At 42.0% G+C, this 18481-nt stretch overlaps 1 long non-coding RNA gene across 1 annotated transcript; it reads left to right on the top strand.

The window, feature by feature from the left end:
• The first annotated feature begins 1232 nt into the window (after positions 1–1232).
• Positions 1233–11317, top strand: LOC148045117 (uncharacterized). Its single transcript, XR_015697177.1, has 2 exons — positions 1233–1362; positions 10903–11317. It is a non-coding gene; the product is annotated as an uncharacterized LOC148045117 (long non-coding RNA).
• The last annotated feature ends 7164 nt before the right edge of the window (positions 11318–18481 follow it).

Genomic DNA, 18481 nt, shown 5'->3' with positions numbered 1-18481 from the left:
AATGACATCAGGTCATTCATGTCAATAGCATCAAAATGTGGCTGATGTCCATCCTTCCCCCATTCTCTTCCGAAGAAGCACAATGCAGAGCGTTGTTTGTTCAGTGGCGATGATCGATATGCTTTCTAAAGAAAAGAAAGCTTTGGCTTGATTCGGAGGAATGCTTTATCTAGGAGACTTGATCCAAAAGAAAACAACATTATAAGCAAATTACTGAGATAAATTCTATTGCTTTGCCTAATTTCATTTACAAATCAGAAAAAAGACTTGCTGCAAGCCGTTTTCTAATTACAGTCTAAAGATTTACCAATATAATATGATTAGTGAAAGATTGCCTTAGAGTTGGCAAGCAGACTGTTCCACTATTCAGGCAGGTTGACTGCAGTCGTGGTACTTTCAGATCTCTGCTATAGCATCATTTCTCACCCAAAATATTTCACTCCTGTTAACATGTTGTATTTGTTAAATATGGATGGATTTTTTTTAAAAAAAAAGTTTCTAAATTAATTTTTCATCTCACATACTGGTTCCTAAATCTGGTGGGAGCACATTATAGTAAGACGATCCAAGAAAGTGCAGCAATTTGGCAGAAGAGGTTGACACTTTAAAAATGTTGACCTGGAGCATTAAAACCATGATGGAGGGTCATATTTTTATCATTTTTTTCATGGGTTTTGGATTGGATTTCTTGAATTTAAAGCACTCTTAGCTTCCTCAATCGTATTGGTTTATCGAACTAAATTTTGCATGACATTGACAATCCAGTTCAGCAGTTACGGATTGTGGGTGTAAAAATCAGATTTGCAAGCCTTATTGAAAGAATAGAAATGCGTTGTAAGTGTGGATTTTTTTTAAAAAAATCCTCCACTAGCCAGTTAAATACAAACAGAGTTACATAAGTATATTAGGCTTGTCATTAGTAAGAAACGTTCAATGTGGATAAAGTGCATCGTAGTTTAACTTGTGCCATATCCAATAAAAATGTATACAGAATCTTGCCGAGGAGTCCGAAGCACCCTTTTTCAAAATTGACCAACTAGATACTTATGAGAAGGGAACAAGGAATGCTCTTACAATGCTTCCACTTGTTTTTATAAGTGATTGGGTTTGAGAAGCTCATGTGGCAGGAGAGAAGGCTTTTTAGGGTAGAGAAAAAGAAGTATAGCATCTTAAGTTGGAACAACTGTCTCCAAGATGTTCTGTCCTCAACTTAACCCTTCATGTCTTCCAAAGAGGCATCCATTGCCACTGTAACCGAAGTCCCTGAAGAGTGGCAGGCAGACAATATATTCATGTCACCACACACTCCAAAGCAAACTTTTGGAATAAAATCTGAAGGGCTCTCCCACTGTAATAATTAAGGTAAATTCCATTAAGCAAAATAGAATTTAAGCTTTCATTCTTGTCATGATTCTAAGAATTGGACTTGTCTGTTACAGGGGTTATGTTTACCTTATATGCAGCTCTATCATTCCTCTCTTTTGTAGTTGTTTCATGTACCACATTGCCTCTCTAGGATTCATCTCTATTGTTCCTGTGATGCATTTCCTGTTCCTGTTGTATTACTCACTCTCTAGTAAAATGGTTTCTGCACAGTGATAGCTTGTAGTGTGCTTACTTACATTTAAGGTGACCAGATTTTCAGATTGGTAAAGAGGGACACCATTGACCGGGGGGGGGGGGGAGAGCTAGGCCACGGTGGTTACTGCCAGCCCGTGGCCTCGCTAGGGACGTCTGGTCACCTTAATTATACATATCCTCTCTCTATCCATCCATCCATCTGTCTGTCTATCTGCCTGCCTATCTGTCTATCTAGTTATGGTATCTCTCTCTCTCTCTCTCTCTCTCCCTCCCTCTCTCCTGCACTCCCTCCCTCCCTCTCTCCCTCTCCCTCCCTCATCTCATTATCATCTATCTCAGTGTTTCTCCACCTTGAAGACTTGAAAGTATGTGGACTTCAACTCCCAGAATTCTGGGAGTTGAAGTCCACACACCTTCAAGTCTCCAAGGTGGAGAAACACTGATCTATCTAATTAATATAATTATTTTTCCCTCTCTTTTTCACTCTCTTTCTCTCTCCCGGGCACACACACAAATGCATAGGGCAGCCCACTTCACACACAGGTAACTCCGGACGGCTTACAACATTATGATGCACACCCAAAGCAAATAGAGTCGGGTGTCTGTGATCCCAACCCTCCTTTTCCGAGGGGGGAGGGCCGTGGAACACTGCAAAACTCTTCTTGGTTGTGTCACTCTCTGGGGCTTTCACTTTCGCTTGTCCCCCCCACTGCCCAACCTTTCCAAAGCCAAGCTTCATTCGATTCTAACCAATCCCAGCGCCTCTCGCATCTCTCCTTTGCAAGTGTCACCCTGGCCTCTGAGCATGTGCAGAAGGCTGGGATGGGAGCTGGAGTCCAATGCCACTGGCAATCTGGGGCTGCTGTAAGCAGGCACGGGGCTTTGGGGGAGGGGGGATGCGCAAAGCCCCCTCTCCTAATGCTTCTGGCTCTTCTAAAGAAGGGGGTCAGGGGGGGCTTGTGCAGACCCCCTTCCCCCTATTCCCGCATTTCCTTGCAGGAACCCCCAATCGCCAGGGGCATCGGACGCCAAATCCCATCGCAGCAGCCCCCAATGGCCAGTGTCTTAGGCCACCAAATCCCATCGCAGGAATCCCCACTCGCCAAGATTGTAGGACTCCAAGTTCCTTCCCGCCAGTGCAGTGCCTGGCGCAATTGGCCTGCAATCGGCGGCTGTCCCTGCTGAAATCCATGCCATCCACCGTATCAGCTGGCCGAGGAGGAGCTGGAGGTGGAGGGAAGGTGGCGCTGCCAGCCGGCCAACCCGCCGCGGATGGGGTTACATCATCCCCGCAGCTCGGGCAGGAGCTGTGGCAGCGGCGGCTGCGGGACTCAGACAAAGCTGCTCCGTGGGGTCGGTCAAAATGGTGAGGATGGCCCCCAGCTGCCGCTGAAGACCCCCGGCCCCACCTCTGCCAGGGGTCGCTCCTTAGGGTTGCTCCTCCGGGTGAAGGAAGGCAGAGCAGCCACCTACCCACTGCGGCGCGAAGGTAGGGGCGGCAGGCAAGGGGAAAGCGGGGTGGGGGTCGTGGACTAGCTGTGGTGCTGATGTCAAGGGGGGGGAAAGCTAGGCCGTGGTGGTTACTGGCAGCCCACGGTCTCACTAGAGAAGGCCTTCGCAAGGGAAGGCCTTCCCTTGCGAAAGCTAGGCCACTGCCGCCCACCTGAAGCCTCCTGAGTCCCACTGCCGGAGTTGCTTACCTGAAGCAGCAAGAAGGCGAAGGCGAAATGGAGGTCAGAGACTCAAGCAGTGCGAAGCTTTTAAGCTTAAACTTTTCCACCCCCAGCCCGCTCACTGATTGGCTGTACTCAAGCCAATCAGTGAGCAGCAGGCTGGGCTGGCTTAGTGCGGATGGACGGGGGAGCGAGCGAGTGAGCTGCAACGCGCCAAAAATGAAAAATTGGGACTTTTTAAGAATGCCGCGGGACGCAGGACAAATTGTGGGAAATCATGACTGTCCCGCCAAAAGCGGGACGTCTGGTCACCTTACTTACACTACATGAAACACCTTACTTCCAAGTAGAAATGCATAACACTAAACAAATGTTTCTCAAGATCATATTGAGTGAAATTCCAAAACTGCACCTTAGCAATAGATATTATTTGGGAAAATGCAATTGGAAAAGAAAATAGGAAAGAGATTTTCTTCTGCTAATTTTAATATTATTCACTGTGCAATTTGACAAATGAATTCCACTGCAAGCTAAAAGAGTTTCATTTGCAATTCCCTTGATTTCTTGACAGCCAAGTATGCATCAGCTTTGTTGTCCCAGCTCCTGGCATTCAGCATTACTATTTAAAAAAATGGATGACAAACTTATATCTCAAGATAGCGGCAATAAAATCAAGGACTGTCATTAAATGACCATCATCATTTAGATATTGTAACCCTAACATTTATAATTCCTGTCCTTTCCTGGTTTTTAAACATTTCTGATATTCTTGAGTTGGCTTGAGAAGACAATTCTGGGGAGAGGTAGCCACTATGTTATCTCAGTGGTCTTTCACAGCCACAAGCCTATAATAAATAGCATTCCTTTCGATCTTCTTGATGCCATCTGCTTCCTTACCTTAGTCAAAAGTAAGCTCCTAATGAGTGCAAAAGTTGGGTCACTCTATTCAGCAGGAGAGTATTTTATGCTTATCATGTTATTTTGTAGGAATCCTGATTTGATCTCCTAGAGTTTAAGCACCCTTAATATAAGCAACTGTAATGCAGAAAGGCTGGCACCCATTCATTGAATTTATGTGCAGCATCGCCACTGGTTAACTGCAATCAAATGTTAATTTAGTCTTTGATAGAACATATTAGCATGATAACTCACAGAACAGTTTTGGTATGCTAATTCTAAAACAAACAAAAAATGGGATTAATGCACAAATCAATATGAAAGCGACCGGATGCCTGACATGGCATAACTGATCAAAGCTGCCCAAATTATGCACAAATATATTAACAATGAGAGATGCATATTTTTCTTCTCTTGCCAGAAATTGCATGAAATTCAATTAGAAATTGGAGTCTATAACAATGAAAGCATAAAATGATGGCCTTTGTTCTTTCCTTAAAAGATGTTATTGGGTTTTGCCAATAAGAATTGTTGGAAGAAATGTCCTTCTGGGTTCGGCTCCAAGTGGGGAAAAAGACACTGGAGACACGGAGGCTGCTTGGAAAGATGGTTTTGATAGTGGACAGGACCACCTGGCTTGAGTCCTGAACAGAAAAGGTGATCGCATGCTTCAATGTTGATGGAGAAGAGAAGAGAACGGCAGAAGAGAAGCTGAGTCCCTGGTTTTATGCCCTCTCTGGCCTTTGATCTTGAGCTTGTATTCTGATTGGTTGTCAGACTCCCATGGGCCCATGCAGGGGCAACTCTCTAGGCTGTGTTTTGAATCCAGGTTTGGTTGAGTTCTCAGATGCCATGTGGCGAGTTGGGTGAAGGGCCAATATTATCATGCCTTAATCCCATCACTCTGGAGCTGAAGGGGAGAACTCTTTATTATGTAAAGTAGACTAGCTCAGGCTTTAATGGCTCATTGACAAAGGGGGATGGGCAGGAAGTTGCAGGCAGCTATTCTGTCTTTTTAAAACATGTTTCTTCCTTTTCACATCCAGAGAAATATTCTGCCTTTTCAATATTTCCTAGGTTATTTCACTTTTCTGGGAGAGGGCTTGGTGATAACTTCCTACAGAATTTTAGAGCCTACTCTTCCAAAGAATTGTCATGGAGTCTGAAGTGCTAAAAAAAAAAATCTCGTCTTGGTTTTAAAACTATTTGTTCTGAAGTTGGAAATGCAGAAAAGAATTTTTCACAAGGAGGACACTCCCTCAGTTGAAGCTGTGGGGAGCCCATCTCCTAGAAGAATGAAATATTTTGGGAAATATTAAAAAGGCAGAAGGTTATATTTCCCTAAAGGAGAAATGGAGAAGTATGCTCTTAAAGACAGAAATCAGACTTGGTCTTTCTTAATAGCCACCAGCAGATATTTTGTGCCCATTAAGAAAGATTGGGCCAGCCTGTCCAGAAACCAGCCCCAGTTTCCCTGCCCCAAGCAGAAACTGAGGAGGCCAGCTTTTAGAAATGCAGATTTGATAATCCATTCAGAAAGACTGGGTCAAGACAGAAACTCCTGAGCAACAAACGAAAGGTTGACAAAATTAGCTCAGAAAAGCACCTAGGATTTGCATTTCCTCTTTTACCTAAAGAGCTTTTACCAGCTATGACCTCTACTCAATCCCTACATGACCCCATAGGAATCTGACAACAGCCAATAGAATATTAAAGGACATGTTCTTGCACAGGAACAGGAAGCTGAAATACAAAGCCCAAAGAAGGTATAAAACCTACTCACTCTCAACTCCATTGTCAGCTGCTCAGAATCAGATATGGTTCTGCTTCATCAATAAATCATCTTTCCAACCAGTCTCCATGTTTCCAGTGTCTTTCTCCCAGCTTGGAACTGAACTAGATGGATATTTCTTCCCACAAAGCCTTTCCCTCTCTCTCTTGCTAAGCATGGTTGGAATACTTTAGCAAACTTGCACGCTTGGCAATAATGTCTTGGAGGCCAAACAAGGACCAATGGCCTATTCTGGTAGACTATTTTGTTTCACCCAAAGTATTCTATTTTGTAGTAATACAGAAACAACAACAGTGCGGCTAAAGGTTTTGGATTTTTTATTATCTCTACCACTTCAGTGGAACCAGCAAGAGAGAAGAAATAGTGGGAAGGAGACAAGATAAAAGGTTGTTTTTAAAAAAATGGGCAGATCAAGCTGAAGTCTGCAGAAAAGACAATTCTTCCAATGCATCCTTAAGGATGGGGTGGGGTGGGCAACTATGAAGCCTTTATGTTTACAACCTGTGGATTTCAATTTCCAGAATTCTGGGACACTGCTGGCTCATGAATTCTGGGAGTTGAAGTCCACAGGTCCATAAAGGGTCTCTAGTTGCTCACCCTTAATTAAAGGAGAAGTGGCTTGGAAGCATCCTGAAATATTAGTGATTCTTCCATTCTAAGCAACCCTTCCTCCTTCCACCTGGTCACATAACCCAGAGGAGACCTCTTCTTAACATGCTGGAAAGAATTCCAGAAACCCAGCTCTCTGTGCATCTTTACCTTGTTAGGCAATTTTGAAAAAGTCAAAAAGAACAAGCTTAGATACTGAGAATAAGCTTCCTCTGTTTTTAAACTCAGGAATGAATAAAATATAATGAATTCCTCTGATGAACACTGATGGTGATGAGACAAGCCAGCATCAGAAATAATAGGGGACCTGGAGGTGTTACTATGACAGCATACTAAAATATTAATATGACTGATATCTATAATATGCATGTCAATTGCCCAGGAGCTGTATTAATTGTGAATTGGTATGATGACTAGCTTGCTTCCTAATAATTTTAATACAAAGCAGATAATTTTTATGGGCTTTTTAAAAGTTAAATCCAACTACTGAAATGGACAAACATATCTGAACTCTTTAAGCTTTGCTTCCAATGTCATCAATGTTTGAACTTATTTCATTTCCTTAGTAAGGCAAATAGCATATCTGAGAGCTCTGTACTGCCACAAACCTATCCTTTACTATTTATATTATGAATGGTGATGTATCTTGGGCTTATAAAAACTACATGACAGCTATTCTAGAATGATGGATAATCTCCTTGCATCTATAACCTACAAAAACTACTTAGTTCTTTGGCTCACACATCTAATTAATGATGAGGATTCTAACCATGGGGAAAAAAATATGTAGCCCAGCTGGTTGTGCCAAATTGGCACACAATAGGAAACACAGAAAGTAAGGCTGTGCAGAGAGTGGTAGGGAGGGCAGAAAGGATTATTGGAAGTTCCCTTCTCATCACAAAATTTCCAGAACTGTATGACCTACAAACCTGAAATTTGGCACATATGTTCCTCTTGGTTTCTAGGTGCTTATTAAGAAAAGATCATCAAATAATCAATATTTCTTATACAGTATTATATGAACACATGTTGATGCTAAGGAGTTAGCTGTTCTACTCCCCCTCCCCACCTGAAAGGAACTCTGTTCCAACTGCCAATTGTCTCATATTAACATGCTCTGATGCTAAGGAGTTACACATTCTACATTAATTTTCAAACTTTTAAGTTTCAATGTATCAAGCCCGATCATAACTTCATTCATTTTCAAGCTTTAAGTGTCAATTTCTCAAGCCTGATCAGATAGTTTCGTAGCAAAGCACGGGTATCCAGCTAGTATAGCATGTAAGTGATGCTAAACCAGGGTCTGCAGTATTGTCAAGGACTTTATACATTCTCTATATGACTTGTTTTCTTTGTTATCTTCTGGGAGGAGGCTTCACAGTATCGAAAGCAGAACAACTGGCTTCTGCAATAGTTCATTCCATATAGCAGTTCCCCAACCTTTCTGAATTGGAGGCCCCGGGTGGGGGTTTGTGGGGGGGGGAAGGGCAGGTGCCTTTACAAGTGCATTTGCATGTGTGAATGGGACTATGAGCATGCACATAACACAAACGGGGCTGTGAGCATCTGTAATGCTTCTAGTTATGCTAGTGCCCACACAATGCTTGCAGTGATGCTTGTATGTGTGCTGGGCGCGCACATGCAACACATGGCCAACAGGTGCAGTAGCCAACAGGCCACGGCCCTGTAGTGGGACACAGCCACCGGTTGGGGACCCCTGCCATATAGTATCAATCTTGTTAACTCTCAAGACTCTTTTCTGCTATGCATTCAGAATGAACTGTGATGTATGTATGTATGTATGCATGCATGTATGTATGTATATTTGTATAGAATATGTATATGTATGTGTATTTTCTTTTGAGAGCAAGCATCAGAATTTCATTTTTTTATGTGTGCCAGCGTATTCACAGAAAAAGTAACAATGAAGATTATCTTAGGGGAAAAAGAACAAACAACTAGGATTCTGGTAGAGTTGTTATTCAGGATATATTTTAACCATTGGCTAAATAAATCAGATAGTAGAAACAGGCATATCAAGATCCCACGTTCAAGGTGTGGTAAGGCAGAAGAAGGAGAGAAGAAAGTCTTTGGCAACCAGCACAGCAAGACATTCTTCCTCTTTTGGGAGAAGAGCTACTTCTGAGTAAGGGTCAAGAAGCAAGAAAGTGTGATGCGTTTTTCCCTGTAGCATTATGGGCAGTGGTGGGTTTCAAAAATTTTTGGAACCTCTTCTGTAGGTGTGGCCTGCTTTCCGGGTCCATTGGTGGAACCTCTTCTAACCTGTTTGGTAGATTTGACGAACCGGTTCTACCGAATAGGTGCGAACTGGTAGGAACCCACCTCTGATTATGTGGGTGCAAACATTCAGGAGTTCAGCCAATGTGGATAAGAAAATGAGAAGTTTCACTTATGGGTGGAAAGTTCAAGGTTTAGAAAAAATTGGGAACCAGCAAGGTAATGAATGACAAGAGACCAGTTACAGAATGAAGATCTTCTACAAATGTTTTTAGAAACATTTGCCTACGGAAAGGGGAGACTTTGGCTGAATACTTTTAGAAATATATTAGATCTCAAAGACAGACAGGTTGAGATTTTCACCCGAGTTCAATAGCTTGCTATTGTTTGAAGTCCCCACAATACCATTGTTACGCATCTATATGCTATTTATACTCTAGAGTTGTAAAAACATTCATAATTGAAGGCAGGTTGTTGTTGTTGTTGTTGTTTTCCTCCAGAAGCTAATAGAGTTCCTGCTTGGGAAATTTACTGGAAGATCAACTCTTGATTTTGGGATCAGCTTCTGTTTGTAGGGCAGGGGTTACATTCGTTTTCAAAAATTTTGATACCCAGGAAGTGATCTTGAAAATTGTACATTTTTGCCTTCGTGTTATTTGCTTTGCTCCTCCCCCTAATACCTTGTTCTGTAATAGCAATTTGATGTTAAAGTGTTGATTACGTGCAACATACTGAAATCTTTATGTACAGTAATTGTTTACTTGCAAGAAGCTTCTTGAAAAGAAATTATTCAACTGGGACTGAGGCATTAGTTTTGACGGTGTAGCTTTATTTTCTGTGATATATTATTGCAGGGATAGCTGGATTGTCTTCTTTTCATTATTTCTTTATTCCTTTCCTCAAATTTAGCAATCTTACACCAAAGCAACACTAAATAACATACCAAACAAATGTGGAATGGGTGGCCAGAATATCAAAACTGGGAATGTTGTGATACATTTGCATTTCATTTATCTTGAAAATCAAGTCATTGTTTCTCATGAACTGAAATCAATCACCTGTGAGGAGTCCATGGTAAGCATTGCTTGACTTGGCTTCATAAAGACAACAATTCAAAGAACTTATCTCCGAAAGTCCTTATTTTCCTCTGCCTCCTAGTTCCTTATTTCTTCAACATTTTAGATATAGACTTCAAGCCTGTTTGCAAGACTGCTTTGCTTATTATCGCGCTTTTTATAACTCTCTAGAAATAAATGCACACTCATTACTATAATGCAGGTTATAGGCATCAGGCCATTATCTATACTATGAGTGTTAGCTCAACTGGAGTTGCTTTTAGTAGCCTTCCACTGTCATTTTTTGCCACAACACCTTATGTGCTCTTTAATCATAAAATAGAAGCACTGTTTTTTTGGAAGGAAAAGTTAAACCATAATGTTGTGACACATGCTGCTTTAGGCTACTAGTTGCTTAATTTTCATTTCAAGCATCTGTTTTCTTGCATTTCCTCAGCAGCAAAAAACTCGCTGTTATGCTGATAGTTATTTGTCAAAAGTACAAAAGGGAGAGATTACAGTGTACAATTAAAAAAGTATGAAGTTATGAATAAACAAATCATACATAAAACTGGGATATCAAACTATTCCTTGGGGGAAAATAGATGCCATTTTAATTTTCTACAAAGCTGTAAATCAGTTCTCCACATTTCCTTTCATGGAAGCTGGTTCCCCCCCCCCCCCTTTAAGTTGTAATATTTTTTTTTGCCCATCCTTCTTTTTTATTTTAAAGCCATATATTACAGAGTTCTGGTGCTTTTCCCATAACAATATAATAATTAATTATTATTAGTTAATTATTATAGCATGAATAAAAACCATACAGTTCAAATCCACTCCTGTTTAAGCAGAAACTATAGGAATTATTCCAAGTTAGAGTGTATAGGATTTTTTTTTTGTACTCACAATAGCTTTTTCTTGTTCCTTTGTGTATCAAGAACTAAACTAAAATCATTAAGAGGCCCAGTCATAAAAAAATTATATAAACTGTTGTAATAGAAGATTACAGGAGATATGATGTTAAACCAATTATGAACTGTGTTATGTTTCCCTGCAGATCAGTTTTATAGTTGGAATGGGAAGAGTTACTGTTAATTCTGTTGGATGCCCTTCTAAGACCAACTGTCATGCCCCCATCGGAGCCTGAATCTGCAGAGGAGGACAAGTCGGAGCTGGAGTCGATGGAGATTGAGGGAGAAGCTTCACTGGCTTCAGAGGAATGTGGGGAGGAGCAGGACAAGGCAGCCCAGGGCCCCTCACGATTGGGATGGCTTGTTAGCAGGGAGGAACAGGAACAGGATGACTGAGAGAGGGCAAGCAGTGGAAATGAGGAGTGACGGAACTCAGGTGATGAGCAAGGACCACCCTCTCCTGATCCCCGAGCCCGGAACAGTGCAGGCCGACCCACCTTGCCAAGAAGGTAGGAGCGTTTGGGGAAAATTTGGAGCATTAAAGGGGAGTTTGAACTCTCAGGTAGCTGTGTGGCCTTTGTGCCTTGTCCCGGGTCATCACACCAATATACAAGATCGCTTATCTCATTTAGATTCTAATAATTCTGTGGATGTGGGACTACCTTATGACCTAGGAATATCAGTTGACTTAGATTTGGCATGACTACAGGTAGTCCTCACTAAACAACCATTTGTTCAGCAATTGTTTGAAGTTACCATGGTGATGAATAAAGGGACTTACTACCCAGGGCTGAAGTTATAGCCATTGCAGAATCCCCACAATTAATTGATTGAGATTTGGGTGCTGGATAACCTGTTTGTACTTATGATGGGTTGCCAACACCTCACTCCATCACACAATCACCATTTGCTATCTTTCCTGCTATCTTCCCCAAAAACTCAATGGGGAAGTAGGTAGGGAAGGTTGTAAGCTGCTGCCATCTGGCTGGTTCCTGTGACTGTCTGAAGAAAGTCTGTTCCAAAAACAAAGCTTGGATATCTGCTTGGACTTCAGGGTAGCAAGCATCTTTGGGAGTGAAAGAGCTGCTTGTCAAAGGAGCTCTGCTCTACATAGGGCTGAATCAATCTAGTAGGCAGTTCTTTTGCTCTCAAAGAGGCTGGCTAAAACGGTCCTTCTCTGGGACCTTTGGTGGGAGGGGGAGTCTTCTGTGCTGGACTGGCTAAACAAAGTTTGAATCCTAAAAAATCCAAGCCCTGTCCAGCCTACCCAGAGAAGGATTCTTCTGCAATTTTTCTCCCAGACCTTCTTTGCCAAGCAGCTCTTTTTCTCTATAGGTGTAAGAGAGCTCCTTCCCTAGGAGTTCAGCCCACCCAGTAAAAGCAGTGGTGAAATTCATTTTTTTTACTAGTGGTGTGTGTGGCTTGGTGGGCATGGCAAGGGAAAGATACTGCAAAATCTCCATTTCCTCCCCACTCTGGAGCCAGCCAGAGGTGCCATTTTCCAGTTCTCTGGACTCAAAATTTCTGCTACCGGTTCTCCGAACTACTCAAAATTTCCACTACTGGTTCTCCAGAACCTGTCAGAACCTGCTGGATTTGACCCCTGAGTAAAAGAGTCTTCTTATGTACACAGAGTGGAAGAGCTGCCTGCCTGTAATTCTCCCTTGGATGACTCCCCAACTCTTCCTCGGAGGCTGGCTTGAGAGAGAATGAGCTTATTCCTAGCACATCAGGAATGGAGTTAATTACTGATCCTGAACAGCCAGCAGAAAGAGAAGTACAGGCTTCGGCTGGGGGCAGCTTGCAGGTGAGTGAAGAGGAGGGGAAGGAGCTACCTTCTGTGGTGGACCTCAGAACATGCAGGGCAAAGAAATGGAGGTCTGTCTCATTGCTGGGGAGAAGCCCCTGCTCCTCTTGATGGGCTGCACTGGGAAGCTATTTATCACAGAAGGCAGAGGGAAGCCTTGCTGGGAACAACGTATGTTGTTCATGGCCAGGTGTTTGTCAATTTTCCCTGCTTGTCTTTTGAGACTCCAAACTTCTATAATGAGTGAACTAATATGGATGGACTTTCAGTTTTTGTCTGGGGGGCTTTGGGTTTGCTTTTGGGATTTACTTGTTTGTATGTTGTATGTTTATTATACTTGTATGCCGCCCTATTCCCGAGGGACTCAGGGCAGCTAACAAACAAGTGGGGAAGGGGGAGATACAAAAAACAAACCAGACAAAAACAAGATACAAAAACAGCTTAAAAGCTACACAACAATCACAGCAATTCAAGTGGGGCTAGGAACTCATCAGCCCCAGGCCTGCCGGAACAGCCAGGTCTTGACGGCTTTGCGGAAAGCCTGAAGGGTGGTGAGGGTCCGAATCTCCATGGGGAGATTGTTCCAGAGGGCCGGAGCAGCCACAGAGAAGGCCCTCCCCCGAGGGGTCGACAGTCGACATTGGCTAGCTGATGGTATTCGGAGGAGGCCTAATCTGTGGGATCTAATTGGTCGTAGGGAGGTAATTGGCAGGAGGCGGTCTCTCAAGTACCCAGGTCCGATACCATGTAGGGCTTTAAAAGTAACGACTAGCACCTTGAAGCGCGTCCGGAGTCCAACAGGCATCCAGTGCAGCTCGCGGAGGATAGGTGTAACATGGGTGTACCGAGGCGCACCCACAATCGCTCGCACGGCTGCATTCTGGATAAGCTGAAGTCTCCGAATGTTCTTCAAGGGCTGCCCCATGTAGAGCGCATTACAGTAGTTACTTGCTTGGGAAACTTGCTAATTGTTTTATGGACTAATTGGCCATTGCCTGGGGGATTAATCTGGGTTTACTTATGATTGACTTCATTTGGGACAGTTGTAAAGCTGGGTGAAGAGAACTGGAATACCAGTAAAACTCTCCATAAACCACACTGACGTCTATGTGTGAGTGAGTTGGGCAGCCCACTGCCCTCCTAACAACCCATGCAGTCACTTAACAAAGGCAAATGTGAGAGCTGGGATTGCAGTGGTTGAGTAAAAGAGTCACGTGGGTGTTTTACTTAACAATCCTAGTGACTTATTATTGAAATTCTAGGCTCGGTTGTAGTTATTAAGTGAGGAATACCTGTGAATCTGCAAGTACAGTATTTGTACATACAAATGCCAACCAGAATAATAGAAATACATTTAATAGGGAAAGTATACTATACATTAATAGTTTTTTAAAAAAAAGCAAAGATAAGTTCATTTTAGAACTGCAGTGAAGAATGATCTTAATTTCCCCACAATCACCACCGTGTGTTACATTTCTTGGGCTGCTAGTGAAAAGAAAATGTCATGCATTTTGTTGATTTTCATTTTGAAGAGTTTCATCCTATTCTTGTTCTGCTAACAATGAGAAGCGGCTCTGAGACATTACTGTTATCGCAGCAACTGTTAAAATAGAACCATTAACAACATCTAGAGTTGTTTTTGTGGCATTCTAAAGAAGTTACCAACAATGCTTTTTTCCTGGTTTTTTTTTTTAACAAATTAAATTCATTTTAAATGTACTTTGATCAAGCAATAATACATGGCACAATTCTAAAGGCTAGAAGATAACAAATGAAATGAGGCATCCTTTGAAAGCCAGAGAATCATATTTTTCTGTACACATCAGAGAAAAATCTCACAAGTTCCATATGGCATATTTGAGCTGGTATATTTTGGCATATTTTGATACAGTGGTTATATTAGGTTTTGGAAGTGCAGTTTACAGATCTTGGCTTTGTTTACTGTAGTATTGCCAATTTACTTCCCTCCTAAGAATCAGATTGCATGCACAGAAAGCTTGAGAGAAATATAGTTGTTTATTTGTTAATTTATATCTCACATTTCTCCCAGGCATTCAGTACTCCATCCTCCTCCTCCTCCTCCTCCTCCTCCTCCTCCTCCTCCTCCTCCTCCTCCTCCTCCTCCTCCTCCTCCTCCTTCTTCTTCCATAATAACTTTGTGAGATAGGGTGGGAAGAAAGAAAGGCCCCAAGAATACTGCATCCAGTTTTGGTCGCCACAATGTAAAAAAAGATGTTGAAACTCTAGAAAGAGTGCAGAGAAGAGCAACAAAGATGATTAGGGGACTGGAGACTAAAACATATGAAGAACAATTGCAGGAATTGGGTATGTCTATTTAATTAAAAGAAGGAGTGGGGTGACATGATAGCAGTGTTCTGATATCTCAGGGGTTGCCACAAAGAAGAGGGAGTCAAACTATTCTCCAAAGCACCTAAGGGTAGGACAAGAAGCAATGGGTGGAAACTAATCAAGGAGAGAAACAACTTAGACCTAAGGAGAAATTTCCTGACAGTTAGAAGAATTAATCAATGGAACAACTTGCCTCCAGAAGTTGTGAATGCTCCAACAGTGGAAGTTTTAAAGAAGATGTTGGATAACTATTTGTCTGAAGTGGAGTAAGGTTTCTTGCTTGAGCAAATGGTTGGACTAGAAGACTTCCAAGGTCCCTTCCATCTCTGCTATTCTATTCTATTCTTTTCTGTTCTGTTCTGTTTTGTTCTGTTCTATTCTATTCTATTATTTCTCTCTGTAACTAAGAGTACATTTGAATGGTGGTTACCTGGTCCTAATTCAGTACCTTAACCACTAAAATGTATTATCAGTATCATATCTCATTTATACAAAGTACAAAAATTATAAGGAACATCAGATTACTTGCTGTTTTTTCCCTTTGGGAAAATTATAGTGAGACACCTAGGGAAGATTGGCAGATTGAAGATGGCTCTGTAAAAAAAAAATCAGATCTGATGTTTGAAACTAAGAATAAGGAACCAACAAATAGATTGGCACCTTTGACCCCCTCTGGATAAAGAAAAGATACAAAATCAACCAAGCTGTGCTCCACATGGTTGCTTCTCATGAGGATGCAAAGTAGTAGTCTCTAGAGGGTGTGAGAACCTGGAACTGTGGAAATTTACTTTACTTGCTTCAGCTGCAAGCGGGGTCTTCCAAAAGAACTACATTTGCATTTCCTTTGCTCATAATTTTCAGAAATTGCCTATTGATTCCTTTAAAGAAGCTAGAGACCTACAAAATTACACAGCTGGAAACTCTGGGTGAATGCCTTCAATCTTTAATATAAGAAAATGAAGATGCATCTTTTTAATCTTCAAGAATTTAAAATAAAAAATAAATAAGAATTTGAAGAAGGATATATCATTAGATAAAAAAGAAAAAAGATGGAAGAGGCTTTAAAAATTAAGAAGGAAATAAAAAGGACAATCCCAAAAAGCAATTGTTTTTTTTTTCTCTTTTAGAAAAGAGACTGTTTAAAATTTAGAGGAAATTTGAAACAAGGATCAACAAGGATCTGAATGGATTAAAGAGCAAGATTGTTCTACATGTAAAAAGAAGGAATATAAAGTTGGTTTATTTGATCAGAGTTATTTATAGGGTATGTTGTTTGGGGTGGGGGTTTTGGGAGTGTGGTGGGGCAAAGCTTTGATTTCTGGACTGGAAAATGTGTGGTGATTTGCTTATAGTTAATATGGTATTTAGGACAATTTTCCTACATTTATTTTAGGAAATGTATACTAATCTTGAACATTAAATTGGCTTTGTAATTAGTAATTAGTAATTTAGTAATTTAATAAATTTGTATGCCGCCCAATCCCGTAGGACTCTGGGCAGCTTACAGAAACAGATAAAAATTAAAAAATTAGGAATAAAAAGATACAATTTTAAAACAACCCACATACATTCAGTCTAGGTGGGGCTGGAACATTGTTCAACAGCCCCAGGCCTGCTGGAACAGCCAGGTTTTGGTGGCTTTTCGGAAGGCCGAGAGAGTGGAAAGGGTCCGGATCTCTATGGGTGGATCTTTCCACAGGGCCAGAGCAGCTACAGAGAAGGCCCTCCCCCAAGGGGCTGCCAGCCAGCATTGTCCGGCCGACGGCACCCGGAGGAGGCCCAACCTGTGAGATCTTATTGGTCGTTGGGAGGTATGTGGCAGGAGGCGGTCTCTCAGATAACCAGGTCCTAAGCCATGTAGGGCTTTAAAAGTAATGACTAGCACCTTGAAGCGCATTCGGAGACCAATAGGAAGCCAGTGCAGCTTGCAGAGGATGGGTGTAACATGGGTGTATCTAGGTACACCCAATATCGCTCGCGCGGCTGCATTCTGGACCAACTGTAGTCTCCGAACACTTTTCAGGGGCAGTCCCATGTAGAACGCATTACAGTAATCAAGCCTTGAGGTGACAAGGGCATGAGTGACCATTCGAAGTGCCTCCCGGTCCAGGTAGGGCCGCAACTGGTGCCCCAGGCGAACCTGGGCAAAAGCCCCCCCAGTCACAGCCAACAGGTGATGTTCTAATGTCAGCTGCGAATCCAGGAGGACACCCAAGTTGCGGACCCTCTCTGATGGGTGTAAGATTTCACCCCCCAGACTAAGGGATGGAATGTCTGGACTATCCTTGGGAGGCAACATCAATAGCCACTCGGTCTTGTCTGGATTGAGTGCAAGCTTGTTCGCTCCCATCCAGACCCTGACAGCCTCCAGGCACTGGCATATCACTTCCACTGCTTCGCTGAGTTGGCACGGAGCAGACAAATACAATTGAGTATCGTCTGCATATTGATGATATTTGATCCTGTGCCGGCATATGATCTCACCCAGTGGCTTCATGTAGATATTAAATAGGAGGGGGGACAGGACCGAACCCTGCGGCACCCCATATTTGAGGGGCTTAGGGGTTGACCTCTGTCCTCCAACCAACACTGACTGCGACCTGTCCGAGAGGTAGGAGGAAAACCACGATACAACGGTGCCTCCCACTCCCACCTCCCGTAACCGTCGCAGAAGGATACCATGGTCGATGGTATCGAAGGCTGTTGAGAGGTCAAGAAGCACCAGGATAGAGGAATGTCCTTTATCCCTGGCCCGCCAGAGATCATCGGTCAGTGCGACCAAAGCAGTTTCAGAGCAGTAACCAGGCCTGAAACCCGACTGAAAGGGATCTAACTGTCCTTTTACTTATGGTAAGAATTTTTTGTGAACTTTTGTATATTCCTCTTTGTCATGTTAAATTACATCTTCTATTTATGCTAGAATACTGGGATTAGTTTATGGCTTATTAATGTGGGTTTGCTTATATTTAAGAGTGGGGATATAGAATGTTCATTTCAATGGGATATGTTATTTGGGGTGGATCGCTTTGCACTTGCTGACATTTGGGATGGAAAAATGTTGTATATTAGATTTGCTTACAGTTAACATAGTGTTTAAGCCTTTCCCCCTACAATTACTTTATATATCCTATCTTACAGCATTTAAATTGTCTTTGAATATAATTGTCTTTGCACTTAAAATAAGTGATATTTGTTCTATTGAAATGAGCAATTGTCCCTCTGTCATATTAAATTTAGTCTTTTGTTCCCATTATGGTACGGGGACCACTTTATGTCGTCTTATACTTAAGATCTGAGATGTGGACTGATGAGTTTTATATCTGTTAATTAATATTATGTTAGGGCTCTGTTTGGACTTTTTGCTGACACCTGGATTGGAGAAGACGTTACTTATTGGATTTGCTACAGTTTAGAGATGAGTTATGGGATGAAGGCTTTTATATCTATTAATTAAAAGGAGGTGAAGAGATAGTAAAATTATTTATACTTGTCATTATGAGAATGGAAGGTTGCTTTCTTAGGGTTTCTTTTTCTTTTTCTTTTTCTTTCTATTTTTTCTTTTTTCTTTT

The sequence above is a fragment of the Thamnophis sirtalis genome, unplaced genomic scaffold (genome assembly GCF_051295495.1).
Source record: "Thamnophis sirtalis isolate CommonGarterSnake01/CBP01778 unplaced genomic scaffold, rThaSir2_p1.2 scaffold_6, whole genome shotgun sequence".
NCBI lineage: Eukaryota > Metazoa > Chordata > Lepidosauria > Squamata > Natricidae > Thamnophis > Thamnophis sirtalis.
This window is presented reverse-complemented; position numbering and strand designations above follow the sequence as displayed.